This window comes from Phacochoerus africanus, chromosome 3, assembly GCF_016906955.1.
Source record: "Phacochoerus africanus isolate WHEZ1 chromosome 3, ROS_Pafr_v1, whole genome shotgun sequence".
Lineage (NCBI taxonomy): Eukaryota > Metazoa > Chordata > Mammalia > Artiodactyla > Suidae > Phacochoerus > Phacochoerus africanus.
Window position 1 is genome coordinate 52,772,494 of NC_062546.1, and position 22,858 is coordinate 52,795,351.

The window sequence follows — 22,858 nt, forward strand, 5'->3', positions numbered from 1 at the left end:
AAGGCTTGAATCTTTCTGGCTCTAGGAGGGTCCACCCTTGGCAAACTCCAGCACAGAAAGTCCAGGATGGTTCTAGCCCTGGATCAGTTATTCTTAGAGAACCACACTATGCCTCCTCTACCAGCAAAGGGAAGGGCTGAATTATGAAAATACAAGATGTGAGCCCCATACTTTTCTAGGATAAACTTGATAAAAAGTGTTTTGCCCATGAGATTGGTATTGTATTTACTTATTTACTTGTTTGTTGTTTTTTTTTTTTTTAATCTTTGCTTTTTTTTTCTCTTCTTCTTAATGGCCACACCCGAGGCATATGCAAGTTCCTGGGCCAGGGATCGAATCCTGACCTCTGTTCCAGCTGCAGCAATCCTGCCTTTAACTTACTGCACCAGGCTGGGTATCAGCCCTGCACCTCTGCTACAACCCCAGCTGCTGCAGTCGGATTCTCCACTGTGACACAGAGGGAACTCATGTTTTTTTGTTTTGTTTTATTCTTGTCTTTTTGTGTGTTTTGGTTGTGGGTGTGCAGTGGCTTGATGTGGGATCTCAGTTCCCAGAGCAGGGATTGAACTCTGGCCGAGATGGTGAAAACACTGTGTCCTAACTACTAGACCACCAGGGAACTCCTGAGATTGGTGTTTATTCCTGGCTTCTGGTGGCTTTCCCTGAGAATGTCCACTTTTGCGCTGAAACAACTGCAGGCTGGGGAAGGAACAGAATTCACAAAATACAAAGCCACCTGAAAATCAGCAAGTATTTCTTGAGCACCTGCTACACATGAGACATGGTTGCTGACCTTTAGGGGGTTATATTCATTCCAAAAACATAAGGCCAATTCAACCAGAAAAGACAATTCATTAGACGAAGCCCTGAATTAAGCAATCTGTATAACAAAGGCGAAACACCGACAGGAATGAAATTAATACAGACAGGGGTTATCAGGCAGGGCTTTGCAGAACCGGGAGCTAAAGGTGGGGGGACATTCAGATGGATGGAGGGGAGAGGAGGAGAGGGGAACTTGAGAACAGCCATGGCTGAGATGCAGAGGCAGGAGGAAAAGTGATGTGTCTATTGTTGGAGCGAGGCTTGCAAAAAATCTCAGGACCTGAAGGATTATGCATGGTATAAACCCAATTCTGAGAAAATATGTTTTATTCATATGCAAGAGAAAACTGGGAGTGAATGTATCAAAATATAAACAACGCTTGTTGTATAATGATGGGAGATTTTCAGTTTCTGCCTTTTTGCTTCTTGGTGTTTGGAGTTTATAATGAAATGATTTATTCTATTTTTTTTGTCTTTTTTTTTAGAGGTGCACCTGGGGCATCTAGAAGTTCCTGGATTAGGGGTCAAATTGGAGCGGCAGCTGCTGGCCTATACCACAGCCATGGCAATGCAGGATCCAAGCCATGTCTGCAACTTACACCTTAGCTCATGGCCAGATCCTTAACCCAGTGAGCGAGGCCAGGGACTGAACCCATGTCTTCATGGATACTAGTCAGATTTGTTACCGCTGAGCCACAATGGGAACACCTGAAATGATTTATTCTTATATATTAAAAAAACAGTTTGTTATAGAGAAATGTACTCATGTACCCGTGGCCAACCACCCAGATGCCTCGGGAGGAGGTGCCTGGGTTCACGCGGATTGAGTGCCCGGTCCCGGTGGAGGGAGCTGAGGGCCAGTGAATGGTGTGGGGCGGGCAGTGCCCTTCAGGCTGCCTTTACACATCCAGCAGTGGTGGTGGCGGGGATGGGGAAGAAGGGACCGGTTCAAACGCTCTTAGAGTGAATGATTCAGACCCAAGCAAACAAGAGCCTCGGTCCCCATGGACAGTGAGATAACGGGCTGGGCCAGAGAAACCTGTTCTTGAAAAATAGGGCAATTGCACAAGCAAGAAAAGAAGGATAAAGCATTTCACAGTGGGGCTGTCAGGAATACCGAGATGCCCAGAAATGACCTCTTCCATCCCTAGGATTGGATGCCCTGTGTCGGGGAGGGAAAACCCTACCACTCCCCATCTTGAGTTCTTGTGGCTGGACTAATAATAAAATTGAGGCAATATAGATTCACAGGAGAAAAAGAAACAGATCAAAACTCGTGCCCACGGCGGTCTCGTAGAAATGGGGCTTACGATGTGGCCAAAGCAGGCAGCTTCTATGGCTTTTAGACAAAGAAACAATAAAATTGTGAGGAATGGCCAGGACAGAGAAATTTAGCCTGGATGCTCAATTAGTGAAGAATCAAAAGCAGGTTTGGGCTTGGGGGAGTCACATAAAGTAGTCACAAGGTGGAGTTCCCATTGTGGCTCAGCAAGTTAAGAACCAGACATAGTGTCCATGAGGATTCTGGTTTGACCCCTGGCCTCGCTCAGAGGGTTAAGGATCTGGAAGTGAGGGAAACACAGGTCCCAGGTCAGACAGCTGGTCTGCAGCCAGCCCTCTGCACTCACACCCCCGCATGGATGGAATGGAAAGGTCAGGGTTTCCTTAGCATCAACTCCACGCAGATGCCTCTGTAACTAAACTCCCTGGGATGGGCTCCTGGAGAGCCTTGCTCTGTTCTGAACTCTGTGTTAGAACAAAAGCCTCTTGGAGGCAGGTTTCAAGGTGGAACGCCAGCCCCTCCTGGACACCCAGTCTGCTGCTATCTGGGGGGGAACCTGTTTAGGCTTCTGTGACTTGTTTTTATACCCTGATTCTCAAATCACAGCATCCAGCATTATTCTGCCTAATAACAGAGCCGTGGGCTTTCTCTAGAGATCATGAAATAGAGGGAACCAGAATTTGCAAAGTCTGCGGAGTTCCTCTTGTGGCTCAGCGGTAACGAACCCGACTAGCATCTGTGAGGACTTGGGTTCGATCCCTCGCCTCCCTCAGTGGGTTAAGGATCCAGTGTTGCCAGGAGCTTTGGTGTGGGTTGCAGATGCAGCTCAGATCCCATGTTGCTGTGACTGTGGCTATGGCGTAGGCCAGCAGTTGTAGCTCTGATTTGACCCCCAACCTGGGAACTTCTGTAGGTTGCACGTGTGGCCCTAAAAAAAAAGCAAAAAAAAAATTGCAAAGTCTGAAAATGATTTTGCAAAAGAATCATTTTTCTTATAGTTTTGTCTAGGGAAGGGAAGTGATTTCCCATTATGTTATGATTCATCATGGCACAAACACACAGTTGGCGTGTTATAAGTATCTGTTGCATAAATAAGTTAATGAACCAACTTGATCATAATGTAAAAATAAGACATTTTGGGGAGTTCCCTGGTGGCTCGGAGTTAAGGATCTGGCATTGTCTCTGCAGCAACTTGGGTAGCTGCTATGGCACATGTTTTATCCTTGGCCTGGGAAGTCCCACATACTGTGGGTGCAGCCAAAAAAAAAACAAAACATTTTTTCTTTTAAATTTTCTTTTTTGGCTGCCCAAGGCATATGGAGGTCCTGGACCAGGGATCAAATCCGAACCACAGTTGCAACCTACGCTGCAGCTGCGGCAACACTGGATCATTTAACCCACTGCTACCTGTGGGCCAAGGATCGAACCTGCATCCTAGCAGTCCAGAGACAACATCCCCCCCATCCCGTTGCACCATAGTGGGAACTCCAATAAGATATACTTTAAGTTTAAAAATACTTCAAATGATACTAGACATAGCTCATGGATACGTACGTATGTTATGAGGTGGATAGGCGTGTGTGGCATGATAAATACCAAATTAATATTATCTCGTTGGGAGGAAGATGCAGAAGGTGGGTTTAACTGTTTCCAGGGTTTTATTTCTTGAGCTGAGCATTGTATACATAAGTCTATATTTTTCTTTATCCTTTGTATCTGTGTGTCTGAACTGTTGTAGGGTAGATTTTAAATATAAATATAACTACATTTACAAGATAGCTCTCATATAAAGCCTGCTTCCCTGGAGGAAAAGTGGAGGGCGGGAAAGTTGAGTAAATATGTCTGTTTCTCCCTGAAACTGGGTGCTCTTTTTCTCCATTTGCTCCTTCCCTCCCACTCCCTTCCTTATCTCCGCCAACCACTCTCCCTCCCTAGATCATCTCTTGCAGCGTTTCTAAGTAATTATATCGTCAACCTACCAGCTAGAAGAGAAATACTTCTATGCATCAAGAAGGTGTGTGTGTGGGGGGGCCTGTGGCATTCTCGTCGTGGCTCGGCAGTAACAAACCCAACTAGTATTCATGAAGACTCGGAGTCGATCCTTGGCCCTGGTCAGCAGGTTAAAGATCTGGCGTTGCCGTGAGCTGCAATGTAGGTCAAAGACGTGGCTCTGATCCCTGTTGCTGTGGCTGTGGTGTAAGCTGGAAGCTGCAGCTCCGATGTGACCCCTAGCCTGGGAACTTCCATGTGCTTCAGGTGTGACTGTAAAAAGAAAAAAAAGGGGATCCAGCATTGCCACATCTGTGGTGTAGGCTCAGATTCTGTCCCTGGCCGGGGAACTTCTTTACACAGCAGGTTCGGCCACAAAATTAAAAAATATAAATGAAGGAGTTCCCACCGTGGCGCAGCAGAAACGAATCCGACTAGGAACCACGAGGTTGCGGGCTCGATCCCTGGCCTCACTCAGTGGGTTAAGGGTCTGGCGTTGCCATGAGCTGTGGTGTAGGTCACAGATGCGGCTCAGATCTGGCATAGGCGGACAACTACAGCTCCAAGTAGACCCCTAGCCTGGGAACCTCCATATGCTGCAGGTGTGGCCCTAAAAGGACAAAAAAGACTATATAATGTATATAAATTTAAAAAAACCCTTCTATCTCATCATTTTACACTGTGCATAATGTATTGACACCATAGTACATGTGTATGATTTATATCAGATCCTGGAGGTATGTGCTCAAACATATTTGTATTGATAGGTGTGTGCAATTGACAATGTTTGGAGGCTTCGCAAAGTCGGCTCCACTGGCTGTTCTGATCCATCTCATTTCCGATCAGCTGCCATGTTAGCACACGAGCGTTAAAAGAGCCCAGGTCTAGTCCAGACACACCCTCGCCAATGCCGAGTACCCTGCACAAGGGGTCTCAGAGACACTCTTGGGAATCTTGGTGAAAACCCTGAAGAGTTGGAGAGAAAATCTGAAGACAGGTAGATGTCTTACTTTTCGAGAAGGCAGATTTCACAATGCCAGATTCCTAGGGGAAAAAAATGTAGCGTGGCTTATTAAGCAGATGGTTTATGAGAGTGAGAGGAGAATCATGGTCTCTGGGAGCCTGCGTGGGTTCGGGAAACAGGCTGCCCAAATGAACTCCCTTCCTTCATGATACTGGACCATGGTTGGGAGAAATCATTCATTCTTTCATTTTTTCACGCATGCATACAATTTGTGGTCCACTTGACAGGCACTTACTGAGCATCTGTTTTGCTTAAAACCCCATGCTTGGATGGCATTTAAGGAGGAATGTTTTGGAACCTCTGCCCCCAAAGAGCTTTCCTTTTAATAAAGGAGACCCACACAGAGACACAAATGTCTACAACAAAATAGAGTATTTCTTAAGCACCATATAGTGGTTCCATCATAAGGAAAGTAGCTCTATTATAAACAAATGAGACCAGGACTCAGCGATAGGAGAACATTATAGGGGCAGTAGATTTGATAATAGGGACCACTCTTCTGCCAGGAAGGAAAACACTAGAGCCTCCTTCTCCTCCTCCTCTTCTTCTTCGTCTTCTTTTTCTTCTTCCTCTTCTTCTTCTTCTTCTTCCTCTTCTCCTCCTCCTCCTTCATCTCCTTCTCCTTCTCTTTCTTCTTCTTCCAGAACTTCTAAAAATATTTATCTATAAGGACCATATTCTAATGTTCTATTTTGTATATGTTTTATCTTGGCAGAGTCACTCTTGATGTCTTTGCGGACAAAATCAAGAGACACTTGGGTTGGATGATAATAGTTTGGTAACTTGTAACTAGTGGGACAACCTGATCCAAAATGGGTGACTTAGTGGCCCTTTACCAGTCCCGAGAGGGGACTTTGTGATAGGCACTGGGCTCTGTCCTCGGTGGGTGCTAGTGAACCTCCCAGTTTGCAATTTGCCTACAGACATAGCAAACCTATTCACCTAACTCTGCGGGAGGGGAGCATTCACCCATTCAGATGAGCGGAGCCCTGGATGGCCCTCCGCCCTGTCATAGAACATGTCTGGAATATTTCAGGGCAGAGGAAATGAACATAATAATAATATTAGGGTTCCCATTGTGGGTCAGCAGTAATGAACCCAACTAGTATCCATGAGGATTCACCTGCAGCATATGGAAGTTCCAAGCCTAGGGGTCGAATCTGAGCTGTAGCCACCGGCCTACACCACAGCCACAGCAATGCCAGATCTGAGCCACGTCCGCAACCTATACCACAGGCTGGGGGTCAAATCGGAGCCATAGCTGCTGGCCTACACCACAGCTCAGAGCAATGCCGGATCCTTAACCCACTGAGCGAGGCCAGGGATCGAACCCAAGTCCTCATGGATACTAGTCAGGTTTGTGACTGTTGAGCCATGATGGGAACTTCAAGGACATGCTGGGGTTTAGGGACAGTACCCCAGCATTCCCGACTGCCCGGGACTGGGGGTAGGACCTGAACTTGTGACCTGGAGGGGAGGCAGCCTGGAGGGGAGGAGGTGGAACGGCTGCCCTGTGTGGGGTTAACTGAGGCCAGAGGGAGGAAGAGGGTGACAGTGCCTGTGTGTGAGGAAGGACCTCCTGAACCCCTGGAAGGGTCATTCTGGAAGGTCAAAGGAAGCCAGACTCATTTCCTGTCGAAAGAGGGATGCTGGCACTAGCCGACCTTTAAGTTCTATGATGTATGGGAAGCAATGGAACTGCAGTGCCTGTGTAGACATGTTTAAGACTTGCCGGCCTTAAAAGGCATGTTGATCTGGCTCCGGGCAGCCTCCGTGCAGGGGCCGCAGATGGCTTCACGGTGGAAATCCATCTCCTTTCCAAAAAGGCCAGATCCAGGGCACGAGGGGTGGAGGAAACCAGTGGGAGCTGCTAATACCTGAGATTTGCCTTTGGGGGGAGGAATAAAAACCAACCTTTAACCTTCAGACCTTCCAACAGGAGACTTCAGACCCACCACTTCTTCAGCTGAATTCTCAACAGCCAGCATTTGTCAGTGGGACTGATTCCCCCCACCCCACCCCCAAACACTGCCTTGGCTTAGGAAACTCCAGACTATAAATAATCATGCCATAGTGGAAAGTGTGAGCTCAAAATTGAGGCATCTAAATGTCCTCCAGGTTTGGAAAACGACCCGGAGACAGAATAGTCCACTTTAAACATTATGTTCCTTAGATCGAGGGTGGAGCTAGAATTGGAGGGAACTCCAAATGAAATTCTCTCCATCTCCATCTTTCTTCTCTCCCCCGCCTCACCCCTAATATCCAGCCTCTCCCCTCTCCCGCCAGCCCCCCCCTCCCCGGCCCATCAGATACCCATGGTCCACCGTAAAATGATGGAAAGAGAACATCTGTGATCAATTAACCCCCAAGAACATGATGGATTGACTATCACAAAGTAGGAGACGCAGCGCGATGTGAGAGAGTCTGGGGCTGAGTCAGGAGAATGGATTCTAGCCTCAGTCGCTAATTAGCGGTAGGAGCAAGGTGTCTCAGTTTGATTTTCTGCGTTTCTGTTCCCTTCTGGGACAGAAGGAAATAATACTCATAATTTTTAATGATAATAAAAACTCTAGGTGGAGTTCCCGTCATGGCTCAGTGCTTAACAAATCTGACTAGGAACCATGAGGTTGCAGTTTCGATCCCTGCCCTCGCTCAGTGGGTTGGGGATCTGGCGTTGCCGTGAGCTGTAGTGAAGGTTGCAGACACGGCTCGGATCCTGAGTTGCTGTGGCTCTGGTGTAGGCCGGCGGCTACAGTTCCAAGTAGACCCCTAGCCTGGGAACCTCCATATGCCGAGGGAGCGGCCCTAGAAATGGCAAAAAGACAAAAACAAACAAACAAACAAACAAACAACCCTCTAGGGTTGTCCTATTACAGATCGCTTCGTGTGCTGACATGTTTTCGAACTGCGGACCATCCTACAAAGGTACATCGTGACCATGACTGTTATAAGATGGAAACTTCACGCTGGTCTGGAGGTTTTCTACAGAGATGCCTATTTGCTGTAAATGCAGGGTTTCTTTTATGTCTCCTCCAAGGATTAGGATAATTAGGTAAATAAATCTCTGCTAAGACAGCGTGTGTAACTACTCAATCAGGTGGCATGCCCTTAACTTGCAAGGTGTATGCAGAAAAGCTGTAAGGAATAGGAGCACAGTGAGGATTCAACCCCAGCCCCCTGATAAGGACAGTTCTTGAAATCTGTCACCAAAGGCACGCAGGCCCTGGGCGGAGTCCCGCCAGGATAGCGGGTCTGGCTGTCCCCATTGGGTCCCCAGGTAAGACCACTCCACGCAGCTAGGTGAGTGCTGTAGGGTGATAACCCCACCGTGAGAACTTCATTTTGCGGCGAGTTCTAAAAGGATAATAGCAAATCCCTGTTGCCAGCTGGGTGCAGGATAACAGTCACACCCATTTTCTGGAGGAAAATGTAAATATCCAGAGAAGTCCAGAAATGTGTATCACCTTTGCCTCCAGCCAGCCTAAAAAAACATTTGGAAAAGATCTGAAGGAAATAGTCACATGCAAGAACAAAGATAGGAGTTCCCGTCATGGCGCAGCGGAAACGAATCCGACTAGGAACCATGAGGTTGAGGGTTCGATCTCTGGCCTTGCTCAGTGGGTTAAGGATCTGGCGTTGCTGTGACCTGTGGTGTAGGTCACAGACTCCATTAGATCCTGCATTGCTGTGGTTCTGGCATAGGCCGGCAGCTGTAGCTCTGATTTGACCCCTAGCTTGGGAACCTCCATATGCTGCAGGTGCGCCACTAAAAAGCAAACCAAAACAAAGAAAGCAGATGTCCCTGGTGGCCTAATGGTTGGGGATTCGGTGTTGTCACTGCTACGGCATGGGTTCGATCCCTGGTCTGGGTAACTTCCACATGCTGCAGGTACAGCACAACCCCCCCACACACACACACACATACGCAAAAAGAACACACAGATTTTTTTTTTTTTTTTGGTCTTTTTGCCATTTCTTGGGCCGCTCCCGTGGCATATGGAGGTTCCCAGGCTAGGGGTCTAATCAGAGCCGTAGCCACCGGCCTACGCCAGAGCCACAGCAACGTGGGATCTGAGCCGCGTCTGCAAACTGCACCACAGCTCACGGCAACGCCGGATCATTAACCCACTGAGCAAGGGCAGGGACCGAACCCGCAACCTCATGGTTCCTAGTCGGATTCATTAACCACTGCGCCACGACGGGAACTCCAGAACACACAGATATTAATGGTAACACTCTTTAAATTGGCAAAATATTTTAGGAAAAACCTAAGTATTCAGCAATAGGGGATAAGTTCAATGAAATGGCAAACCATCTCAGGAACGCTTACTCTGCAGCCAATAAAAGATGAGCAGATGTGTATTTTTCTCACATCTGAATATTTCCATCTGAAGTGGTATTTCATGTTGAAAAGTATATTTTAATATGTTGTTAACAAAACCAGATGATAAAGCACCATGAATCCTATTTGGGGACCACATATGTATGTTCATAGTGTTATGCGTGCATTTTTAGAGGAGTGCAGGCATGGTCACTCGAATAATAGGAGCATTGGCTGTGGGGCAGGCTCCACACACGTGTTATCCCCACTATACCCCTCATCAGCCTCTAAATCAAGCATTTGCATCCTTAACTCACAGTGCAGGTAATTTAGAGACTGAGAGAAATTAGTGAGGAGCCCAAAGTTCTGCTAGGGGACAGAATTCAGCTCCATCTGACTCCAAATCTGGGGTTGAGAGCCTTGTTTGTTTGTCTTTTTAGGGCCGTACCTGTGGCATATGGAGGTTCCCGGGCTAGGGGTTGAATCGGAGCTGCAGCTGCCAGCCTTCACCACAGCCACAGCAACACCAGATCTGAGTCACATCTGCAACCTACACCATAGCTCACAGCAACACCAGATCTTTAACCCACTGAGTGAGGCCAGGGATTGAACCTGCGTCCTCATGGATACTAGTCAGATTCATTTCCACTGTGCCATAGCGGGAAGTCCCTAAAAAAAATTTTCTGATGGTAAATTCTCATCGTATGTGTATTTAAAGAAATAAGTGTGTTCCTCCCAATTGGTTTGGATCATAGTCAACGTGGGAAATCTACAGATGCCCGAAGGAGGTGAATGGGCACCAGAGGCCACTGGCATTTTGATATGATCCCAAATCCCCAGCTCACTGAATTGTAGGGACAGGGGAATCTATAACCCTGGCCATTACTAGAAGCATGATATCAGTCAGTAAATAATAATAAAGTGCTTTTAGATCAAGCACTTGTACTCATAACAATCCCATGAAGCAGGCAGAGACGGTATTTACACCCATTTTATAGATGAGGAAAACTGAGTCGTGGAAATGGGCAGTGACCTATCCCTGGTTCCACAGCCCGAAGTTACAAAGGAGCCATTAAAACTGAGAGCATCTGACTCCTAGTCCAGTGCTTTGTTTTGTTTTTTTTATAACTAGGGGTTTTCAGGAAAAGTTGTTCTGGAGTTGCGACAGTCCCATAGGAATGTGGGTGGGACTGATGTTGGGTGGTAGCAAGGATGTCTGAGTCGGCATGCCAGCAAGCAAGATTTTTAAGTATGGCCCTACCTCGTCACTGTCATTGCCATCATCACCAACATCACCATCACCGTGCATTGCGTGGCCATCTCTTAAACTCCACGTCCCGTCAAGTTGCTGCAGCAATGTCGTCCTCTTGAACAGAAGGTCACAATGTTGGTTAGACACTCAGCGAAAGAAGGTGAGAGGGTCAAAGTGGGTGGGGCCATAGTGACTTGATTGTCCATACTGGACTTCAAGGGAGCATCAATCCAGATAAAGAAACCACAAGGGACAGCACAGCTCACAGCAACGCCGGATCCTTAACCCGCTGACCAAGGCCAGGGGTTTTGCATGTTTTCTAATTTTGAATAAGTTGAATTCTGCTGTAAGGATTCTTCTACCATTTGCACTTTTTTTTTTGTCTTTTTGCCATTTCTTGGACCACTCTCTCGGCATATGGAGATTCCCAGGCTAGGGGTTGAATCAGAGCTGTAGCCATTGGCCTACGCCAGAGCCACAACAACGCGGGATCCGAGCCACGTCTGCAAACTGCACCACAGCTCACGGCAACGCTGGATCCTTAACCCACTGACCAAGGCCAGGGATCGAACTCGCAACCTCATGGTTCCTAGTCGGATTCGTTAACCACTGCGCCACAACGGGAACTCCCCATTTGCATTTTTTGTGCAACAAGGCATTCCTGAGATGTTGCTGGGAGTAGTTCATTTTCACAGCTATAAGTTGCACCTATAGCATGCGAAAGTTCCCAGGCCAGGGATTGAACCCACATCACAGCAGTGACCCTGGAGCTACAGCAGTGACCACAGCAGATACTTTAACTGCTAGGCCACCAGGGAACTTCTTAACTAAATGATATATTGTTAAGGGATACATCCAGGGATGGTAAAACGACAGGAGGCAAAGGAATGATAAACACAAAATTCAGGACAGTATTTGCATCTGGGGGTGGGGTGAGGGCATGAGGTAGAATGAATCAGATGGAAGATGGGGGCGGGAGCACCTATAACCCTCATTTCATTCATTGGGTCACCGGTACTTGGTGTGCCTTCCATTATCTTCTTTTTTTTTTCTTTTTTTTCCCTTTTTACAGCCACACCTGTGACGTATGGAAGTTCCTGGGCTAGGGGTCAAATCAGAGCTTCAGCTGCTGGCCTATGCCACAGCCACAGCAATGCTGCTTCCAAAATGAGTCTTCGACCTACACCACAGCTCACGGCAATGCCAGATCCTTAACCCATTGAGCGAGGCCAGGGATCGAACCCCATCTTCACCAGACACTATGTTGGATTCTTAACCCACTGAGCCACAATGGGAACTCCTCACTATGTTTCTTTATACTTTACAGATGAATCTGAATTTTTTTGTGTGTTGAAGGTTCATGGGACTGATAAACACCACATTCTGGTTAGCTGTTACCTGTAGGCTAGGAGGGGATAGGATTGAGGCTCATGGCACTGGGCCTTCAACAGTACTGATCAAGTTTTATTTCTTTAAAAAATTTGACACATGGCAAATTTTAATGAAGCTGGGAGATGAGCACAGGAGTATGCGTAAGATAGTCTCTGTAATTTTCATTTCATTCGAAATATTTCACAATAAAATTTGGGAGTTCCTGTTGTGGCTCACTGGTAACGAACCCGACTAGTATCCATGAGGACACAGGTTCGATCCCTGGTGTCACTCAGTGGGTCAGGGATCTGGCACTGCCATGAGCTGTGATGTAGGTTGCAGATGTGGCTCGGATTCTGCATTGCTATGGCTGTGGTATAGGCCGGCAGCTGCAGCTCCAATTCGACCCCTGGCTTGGGAACTTCCATATGCCACATGTGTGGCCCTTAAAAGACAAACAAATGAAGAAACACAAAAGTTTGAAGGGAAAAGAAAACACCCACAGAAAGAGGGCAATACATCACAATGCTGTGTGTGGTCAGGCGGGGGACTGAGCCAGGGGCTGAGATTATTGATGATACCCTCCATTTTTCAAAAACTGTTCAATGAGGTTGTCCTTACTTTTATAATTAAAAATCTATTAAAAATCTCTTCTAGGAGTTCCCATCATGGCGCAGTGATTAATGAATCTGACTAGGAACCATAAGGTTGCGGGTTCGATCCCTGCCCTTGCTCAGTGGGTTAAGGATCCAGCATTGCCATGAGCTGTGGTGTAGGTCACAGGCATGGCTCAGATCCTGCATTGCTGTTGCTCTGGCTGTGGTGTAGGCCAGCGGCTACAGCTCCGATGAGACCCCTAGCCTGGGAACCTCCATATGCTGCGGGAGAGGCCCAAGAAATGGCTTCAGCCTCCAGGCCTTTGGTGTAGGCTGCTGGGGCTGGAAACTGTTTCTTGGAAGTAGGTCTCTTATTCTTTCTGTGCCTCAGTGTCCTCATCTGTAAACTGGGCATAATGCTATGAATACCCTACGGGTAATCACAAGGAGTGCATGGGGGAATGTCATGGGCTTAGAACAGCCTGGCACATGGAAAGCCCTGGATATAAGCTTGTACATTAATAAGTAAATGGAACAAAGAGAGGAGGGGTTGGGGGAAGGGGCAGTGCTGAATTTTGAAGGGCTCCTTGCCATCCTGAAATGGTGGGTTGCATTTCAGGGGTTGCATTTCACAGGTTGGGACAACTTCGTGGCTCCCTTTCAGAGATTAAGGGAAAAAAAGAAATTATAGGCTTTCTCTGGTGGGTCAGTGTGTTCAGAGCTGGCATTGTCACTGCTGTGGCATGGGTTCGATCCCTAGCCCGAGAACTTCCACATGCCCCAGCCCCCACCCTGCATGACATATATATATATATATATGGCAGAAAACTTGTGAAAGTTCTTGGGGGCAGTCTGCAGATAAGGGAGTGACAATGTCACTTCATCGTGTCACACAGGGAAGAATCAGGTGCATCATGAGGCCAGCTCTTTGGAACCTGATTATTGGGTTTGCCCTACATGCACCTGGATTTTCCTCCTTGATGGACCCATGGGAGACGAGCCTTGTGTTGCCTGCAGGGCTGGTTCTCGGGAAACATCCAAGGCACCCAGGAGCCCAGCTGCTGGGTTTTCAAGGCTCAGGGGCCTGTGAGGGGCTGTCTTGTTCCCAGAGCCCCACCCGAGGACCTCAAAGAATCCAGCCTGCCTGACAGTCCCCTTGCTGAGGATTTGAAGTCACAGCTTCTGCTATAGGCGTTTTCTCAGTCCTTGTTAAGCTCTGTTTAGGTGCTGACAAATTTTCCTCAGAGCCTGGGGAATCCTGAGAGGAAGCGTTTCTCCTCTTCCCTGGATGGTGAAAGGCTTTTCACTGACATCACCCTGCTGGGGACAACCATGGGTCCATCCGGAACGGCCACCGAGCACTTCTGTGCCAGTTCCTACCATTGCAAACTCCTTCCCACGCCCTGCCATCCTGAACTCGCCTGGCCTAACCATCATCGCCCAGTTAGACAGTCTGTCCTGTGGTTGAGCTGCTTAAAGTCAAGTCTCAGGTGACCTGCTTCTTTTACACTTTTTTACTTCTCTGGCCCCTCCACACACACACACACACACACACACACAAAGCCATTGTTGGAGTTCCCACTGTGGCTCATCCGGTTAAGAACCTGACTAGTATCCATGAGGTTGCGGGTTCGATCCCTGGCCTCATTCAGTGGGTTAAGGATCCGGCATTGCTGTGAGCTGTGGTGTAGGTCGGAGATGCGGCTCTGATCCCGTGTTGTTGTGGCTCTGGTGGAGGCTGGCAGCTGCAGCTCAATTTGACTCCTAGCCTGGGAACTCCCATATGCCGTGAGTGCACCCCTAAAGAAAAAAAAAAAAAGCTGTTGTGTTGAATTCTGTGCCAAGGACTTGTGCTATATTGATTGTGGTGGGTATTTTTAGTCTACGTGTGGCCTAGAACCCGCTTTGCCCTCACCAACCACGTCAGCTGCTGGTCTGTTGGGGGATGGCCAGGCCTCCACTGGGGGCTTTCTAGCTTCTGTGGAAACAGAGGGTCATGGGGCGGCCCTGGGTGGCGTTCTTTTCATGGCAGCTTCGGTCTGACATCAGGGCCTGCTTGGATCTGCAGAACAGCTCTGAAGCCAGATGGCTGCCCATCGGGGACCTCAACTGGCTCCATCCAGCGGGAGGTCGAGAGGCACAGGAGGGAGGTCAGAGCCCAGTCTCAGGCAGGACTGAGCCCAGCGGTGTTGACACACCTGGAGAAATGAAACAGGGATGAGTTAGACCTAAGGGCAGCTCCCCCCTCTGGGGAGGCCACCACCAGACCTCAAGTTTCACCTGCTCCCTTTGCCACTGACTGGGATTCCAGGTCACAGAGTTGTCACCCCATAAAGTCACTCTGGGCAGGTGTGCCCCACCCCATGTATGATGGATGGATGTTGCAAAGGAAGCTTTCCAAGCCAAGCCCTCCTGGGCGGCCCCGACTCCTGGCCCCCTTCCCCGCCAGCCACTGCTTGTGGTGACTCACCTCAAAGTCCCAGGAACGTGGTCATTTGGGGCCCCACTGTGATTAGGATTGTGTCAGACCCCCTGCAATCAACAGTGAAGGGAGACAGCCCCCAGCCCACAGTGAGCGCATGTAAAAATGTCGACTCTGGACCCCTCATCGTGGCTCAGCAGTAACGATCCCGACTAGTATCCATGAAGATGCGTGTTCGGTCCCTGACCTTGCTCAGTGGGTTAAGGAATCCATGTTGCCTCGAGCTGCAGTGTAGGTCACAGATGCCACTCAGATCCAGTGTTGCCATGGCTGTGGCCTTGGCGGGCAGCTCCGATTGAAACACTAGCCTGGGAATTTCCATGTGCCCCAGGTGCCACCATAAAAAACAAAAACAAAGACAAAAACAGCGACCCTGTGTTCTTGCTCCCCAGGGCTAGGGAAGCGGAGAAGGCCAGAGGCTTCCAGGAGAGGCCTCTGTCCATGGAAAGGGTGCTACCCTCCCCTGAGGGCCTTGTCCCCACCAGGTGCCTCCTCCAGGCAGCCCTGCCTCTGTAGGATTCTGACACCCAAGCTTAGCAGCCAGCGAAGGGGAGGAGGGCCCCGGCTCCCCTTTGCTCCCTGCTCTCAGAGGGGCTTCCAGCCCTGTTCCCAGCCCCAGGGACCCCGGCAGGGAGTGGGGCCAGGCCTCCGACTGAGCGCATGCCCGGGGCTGAGGGCACCTCTGCAATCTACATGCCACAGATGGGTGCCTCCCCTCTGCTCAGCTTCTGGGCCCAGATAACACCTCTGCAGCTGATGTACCACCCAGGGGCCCCAGCCTCCCGGGCCCCACAGAGGTGAGGTGCCTCTGGCAGCCCCAGCTGTCCCCAGAGCCAACAGTGACTGACGGGCCTTGGGAATCCTGGTCAGGGACGGCATGCCCTCCCCCAGGAGCTTATTCAAAGTGAGTTTTGGAGCGCTGCTCCCAGGGGAGGGGGTGCTGGTGGGGCCGGGTGGATGAGGAGGCAGGGGTTGGAGGGAGCCAGGCAGTGTGTTCTCCCGGGGTCCACACCCCTGGCCTCTGAGCTTGGTAATCACATCTGCACTCGTTCTCTTTGTCGCCCAAGGTAGCAGGTGGCCTCTGCTTGACTCAACCCAGTTCACATTTTTTATAGCCTGAGATTTGCTGTCAAATGGAGTTCCACCTACCTGGGTCTCTGAATGATGTTCTTTCTGCTTTCGGGGTTGGGAAGAAGAATTTTTAGATTCTATCTCTTCCATCTGTCTATGGAGATTCTAGAAGCTTTCCTTTGACACTACCGAGCAATGTATTTTCCAGCTGTGTTGTCGCAGGCACATGGCCCTGGGGGAGCATAAGATCACCTGAGGGGGCTTCTCTGCCAGGGGCCTAGGTCACCCCTATCTGGAAGGGGCTTGTTTTCTCAGAGATCCATAAGTGTCCATTACCTCCTTGTCAGGCCTGCTCTGTTCTTAAAAATTGAATTTTGGATTCATGTTACTGACATGATTAGTGAAAAGTCTAGGAGTTCCCACTGTGGCTCAGTGGGTTAAGAACCTGACATAGTGTTGGTGAGGATGCAGGTTCGATCTCTGGTTTCGTTCAGTGGGTTAAGGATCTGGCATTGCCGTGAGCTGTGGTGTAGGTCGCAGATGCGGCTTGGATCTGGTGTTGCTGTGCCTGTGATGTTGGCCTCAGCTACAGCTCCAATTTGACCCTTAGCCTGGGAACTTCTATATTCTGCAGATTCAGCTCTAAAAAGAAAAAGGAAAAAAGTCTAGAGAGAAAGGCAGAGGGTGGCTCTGGAAGATGGGGTCTGAGGGTTTTCTTAAGGTGACTATGGAGCACGACCCTACCCCTGGGGAAGAAAAGAGGGATCACCTGTCTAGCAGCACCTCTGGCTGTGCTGTTTTTAAGGTGTCCTATGTAGCAGTGAGGTGCTTGGTTTTAGTGGTGGATTCAAGCCAGAGATGGACCCCAGGCCACAGGTTCAGGGGGACCCTAGCATAGCCTCCTGGAAGGACATCTGTCTGCCCTTTCGCGGTTGGAAAGACTTTGGGTGCAGGGGAAATGATATTAGTGGGAATTTCCTTTTGGTGGCTTGGCTTCTTCCCGGTTTACTTTTCCGATGACTGATTTTTTTTTTTAACCCCCAGGAAGGGGGAGGGTCTGTGGAAGAGGCTGGGGATCTAGTGTCCCCAGGGGCATGAGCAAGTTAAGTTCATCTGAATACTTTCCTCTCGGTCACCCGGGCCTGAGGTTCACAGGGAGTCTCGGAGGTCTGCTCACAACCTCAGGACACAGGGAAGTGGCTATAGGTGGCACTTGGGGCACAGGCATGGTCCCCTGCCCCAAATACAAGCCTGACAGTGTGCTGGAGTAAAGAACGACTGAGGAACCAAATGTTTAAAATTAGCATCATTGCTTTCACCAACCACATAGCCTTGGGAGAGCCACTTTTGTGTGTGTGTGTGTGTTTCTTTATCTCTCTGGAAACTGGGTCTGCTCTGAGGCTGAATGCGAAAACCTTAGGGGAATTCCCTTTATGGCTCAACTGGTTAAGAACCCGACTACATAAGGATGCAGGTTCTATCCCAGGCCTCATTCAGTAGGTTAAGAATCCAGCGTTACCACAAGCTGCAGCATTGGTCACAGATTCGGCTTGGATCTGGTGTGGCTGTGGCTGTGGCTGTGGCATAGGCTGGCATCTGCAGCTCCTATTCAGCCCCTAGCTTGGGAATCTCCACATGCCGTGGGTGCGGCCCTAAGAAAGAAAAAAGTGAAAGAAAGAAAGAGAGGAAGGAAGGAAGGAAGAAAGAGGGAAAGAAATTTTTCAGAAACAAAAGACTTTAGGGTTGTTTTTAGAAGCTGAGTCATCTAAACTCAGCTGACCCTTGACTTCAGGGATTATAAGGAAGGTGGGTTTTTTAAATATATATATTAATTGAAGTATGGTTGATTTACAAGGTTGTACTAATTTCTGCTGTACAATAATGAGTTTCTAAACGCAGGTTGCCACCCTTACCCCCCCTGATGATTTGGTCGTGTCTATGCAAAATCAGCTTATTTTGAGGTTCAGCTAAGTGAATCGCATTGAGACAGGCAGTTTTTTCATTGCTGCCGTTGCCAAAAAAAAATTAAAGAAAGAAGGAATGATAGCGGTTGCTTAGTAAAGACAAAGTAACTGAAAGCCTGTCTTCAGGGTCTGTTCCACATTTAACCAGAGTTCCTCACGTACCGCTGTCAGTTCCTGGTATGACATCGGGGACATAGCCATGAGCAACACACACACATCCCTGCCCTGAGGAGCTGACGTCCCAGCAGGGCAAGGAGACAGACTAAAAACAAAATCGATGAGTATTTATTAAAAGATGAGCGGTGCTATGAGGCGGGAAGCAGGCAGGGGTTAAGATGCATGGAGTTTCCGAGCTCAGCAAGCCTCAGGGAGGTTTACTTGCGCTGTTGTATTTCAACGTTAGATTCCACAGGACCATTAATAAAGGACTACAATTTGCTGTTCAAAACCATAAATGTTAGATTTGGTGGTGGTCAGAAGCTACAGATTTCTCAGGGATGTCACGGCCATGGAGATGGGTTACTTTGCCTTTAGAATCCGGCAGAATTCATGATGCTTGCCTATGGCGCCCTGTCGGAATCCTGTAGTCCTGGGCTGGATGCTTGGCTTTTGGGTTGGCCCTGTGGATGATGACATTTTAGGCCTCTCCTCTCTGGGTCACTGGGATTGCTTATATCAGAAAGCTGACTATTGTATTTCCCACTAGGATCTGAGGGGAGATTTGCATAAGATGGCTTGTTAAGTGTGTTGTAGGCACTGACACATGTGATGGTCCCGGTTAGGAATAGAATATTTTTAAGAATAAAGAATATTGGAACAAGAACAAATTTCTTGGAGTTCCCGTCGTGGCACAGTGGTTAACGAATCTGACTAGGAACCATGAGGTTGCAGGTTTGATCCCTGGCCTTGCTCAGTGGGTTAAGGATCCGGCGTTGCAGACGCACCTCGGATCCTGCATTGCTGTGGCTCTGGCGTAGGCTGGTAGCTACAGCTCCAATTAGACCCCTAGCCTGGGAACCTCCATATGCTGCGGGAGCGGCCCTAGAAAAGGCAAAAAGACCGAAGGGAAAAAAAAAAAAAAAGAATGTTGGTGTTCCCAGTGTGTCTCAGTGGTTAAAAGCCTAACTAGTATCCATGAGGATGCCAGCTCAACCCCTGGCCTCACTCAGTGGGCTAAGGATCCAGTATTGCTGCAAGCTGCAGCATGGGTCACAGATATGGCTTGGATCTGGCATGGCTGTGGCTGTAGCATAGGCTGGCAGCTGCAGCTCGATTCATTATCTCCTAAAACAATAGCAACAACAACACTGAGCCCAGACATGAAGCGGGTGAGAGAGAGCTTGCAGGGCTCTGGAGGAAACGGCAGATGCTGAAGTCCTGAAGCTATTGAGGTCCTGAAGTTCCTGTCCCAGGGCTCTTGGCCTTCTTAATCAATGGAAATTGATAAGAGGCCAGAAGGGAGAATTCAGGCAAGGCTTTATTGAGGTCTCTGCTGCAGCCTGGGGGAGAAAATACAAACAATAGTTTCCCTTATCTGCTTGGGTTGGGAGGGTTTGAGCAGGTTCCTTCTATGGGGTGAGGGTAGAGCCAGAGGGCTGGCTTAGGTGTTCTGCCCACCCCTGTGGTGGTGCTGTGTGCAGGGGGCTTGCACAGTACCCTGTTTTGGCTCTCTACTCTTCAAAAGTTGCAGTTGGGTTTTTGGATTTGCTGTCTCTTCTTGCCCATAATTTGCCCCATCTGCATGAACGGCGGTATCTTTAGTCCATTACAGTTTCTTTGTATTTTATTGCTCCAGATGATGGTCCAGGTGCAAGCATTGCGGCCACTGCGGCAAAGGGCCCCAGGTCCCAGGACCTGGCCTGTCAGGCTGGAGCAGCAGGAAGAGGGCCAGGTGGGGTCAGAGCAGTGGCCCAGGGAGAGATTGGGGAGGGGCGGGGGGGGCAGAACATTCCGGGCCTTGGGCACCACCCTAAGGACATTACTTCTATTGAGAAGGAGACAAGAAGCATTGGACAGTGTTGGTACTGGACAGATAACCTATTTGGTTTGATTTATGCCTATACGCTCCACACGCCTCTGAAAGCAAACACCCAGGAATGAGTTACCGCTGACCCATCCTGTGGTTGTTCTCAGCCTTCTCCTCCACCCCTCCGGCTGTCTGGGGTGCACAAGGCTGGCTGCTGACATAGTCACAAATGATAGATTTCACCACTGCATCCGGGTACTGATAACCCCCCCTCCCTTACACTAGCCAATTTAATGAGAAAAGAAATAGTACCACAGATGCTCTTTACTTAAAAGCTTAACCATGGGTAAAGTTAAAAAGGAAACGGAAGCCACTGCAGAAATCACGATTTATATGCAGTACAGCAATTTGCAATCACAGCTGCTGCTGGTCCTTCATTGCTGCCTTTGGATCCCAGTGTGGAGGTACACACCGAAGTTCTGGAAGCGCAGAAAGCTTCCCATGTAAGCCGGAGGAAGCCAAGCTGCCAGAGGGGAAAGTTTGAATTTGGTCTAAGTTTTGAAAGTTAGTGGTGGTCTTCCTCTGGGAGACTTTGCTCCCTGGGATCTATTCTTTCCGCACAACCAAGGTGATTTTGCAGGAAGCACATCCCGCTAGGTCGCTCCATTCTTCTAAATCTTCAGGGGCTTCACATTGTTCTCAGAAAGGAGTCCAGACTCCTTTCTGGGGCCCCTCCCGCACCCCCTCTTTCCCCTCCCCACTTCCTAAGCCTCTTGCTCTCGCGAGAACTGCCAGCTCCTTCAATAGGCGGAGCTTGGGTAGGTTTATATTGCATTTGTAAGATTCCCACGCGCGCCAGGTTGCATCCTCTGGGCACAGCAGTGTCCGGCGCATAGCAGGTGCTCATGAAATATCGGTTGCATTCATGAATGAACAACAAATTACTTGCAAGAAACACCCGGCGATTGATTGCTGCTCACTAGTTTGGTCACAAACCTGCAGAGTTCTGGCGGTTTGTGTGGATGGCTTTTCAGATGCTCTGCTCCGGGGAATTTTTTTTTTCTTTTTTAACCCACGAGGTGGTTTCTCCTTCCTCTGAACTCTTCTTGCATTTTATTGGAACCTCCCTTGAGGCCCTTCTTTTCTACATCTTTCCTCTTATTTACATGTGTGTCATCTCTCCCAGGCTGGGGCCAGGGCTGGGGGGGGCGGGGGGTGTGTGGGAGGGGGTAGCAGGGCGCAGCCGGGCTGACTCATCTTTGAGTCATTTCATTCTTGCCCAGGCACCGACCCAGGTCCTGAACGTGGGCTGGGGAAAGGAAAAAAAAAAAAAAAACAACTTTTTGTTAAATGAAGTCGTTTAAAACCAATGAATGGATCTGAGCTCTGGCTTCTCCTGCACTTACGCACACTGTGAGCATTGATTGAGTGTTAGGAATATAGTGAGGCGTCGATTTGGAAAATCAGTCTCCCACAGGCCTGGTACAGAGGTCGGCAGCCACAATCCCATGGCCCTCCAGCCCCTTGGCCTGGTTTTTCTGAGATGCCAGGTGTGGACAGAGGCCTGTCCGCCCAGGGCAGGCTCTGAGTTTGTCATCATTTTCCAACAGGAGGTAACAATCAATTAGAGATCTAGTGAAAAATAGAATTGTTTTCTCCCTGCCTTCTGCTCACCCCTGACTGCCGCGGCCCTCTGCAGCTTGCTCTTGGCATTCAGGCTGATTTATCTCCTGAATTGCCTGTCGCAGCCCAAGAAGGAAGGTGCACTAAGGGAAGAAGCTTTCCCGCTATTGATGGTCCTGAATAGCCAGCTGCTGAAATCTATGAGCCTGCAGTGGAGGGTGGATGGAACAGAGGCCTGAAGGGAAATTTGATTTGGGGCAGAATAGTAAAAACCGAAATGAGCTAGCATTCCCTGGTGGCTCCGTGGGTTAAGGATCCAGCGTTGTCATTGCAGTGGCATAGGTTGGATCCCTGGCCTGATTCTTCCGATGGCCAAAAAAAAAAAGAAAAATTAAAAACCCAAGCAAATGACCCCTCTCTCCTGCCTGGGGCTGGAACGTGGATCATCTCCTGAGGAAGCTACGGGCCCCAGAGTCTCCAGGAGAGGGAGGAGGTGGTGAAAAGCCTGTCTTGCCCTCTCCAAGGCCATCTTGGGCAGACTATGCTCTGCCTTTCCAGGATGCAAGGTGAGGTTGTAGTTTGTAAAGAAGATTGCCTGATTTCCAGTTCCTTTGGAAAACAAGTGCCTATAAAGCTGTAAAGGAGCTGGCTTTGGTCCAGCCATTGATGGAGGGTGATGATGGTTTGCAAGCATTGGAACAGATCCCAGGGGCTCTGAAAACCCATTCTGGGCCCCGCTCCCTTTCCCACCCTGGCAACCTCTCCTCCCAGTGTGTGTGTGTGTGGGGGAGGGGGTCACAGTGTGTACCTGAGGTTTTCTTTTTCTCCAAAGGAAGGGAATGGCTAGGGGTGTGTCACCTGTAAGTTACCAATGGGGCTGGCTAACATTTCTGTCTGTGTGGCATGATGCAAATGTACCCACCACTGTGAAGCTCATGTTCCACCATTAGAAAGTGTTCCTTAGGTTCTCAAAGGAGTTTTGCTCTCTCAAAGTCTGCTAATAATTACCAGCACTTAAGCCTTTCTGATAGGATCCTTTTTTTTCTTTTCTTTTTAGGGCCACACCCATGGCATATGGAAGTTCCAGGCTAGGGG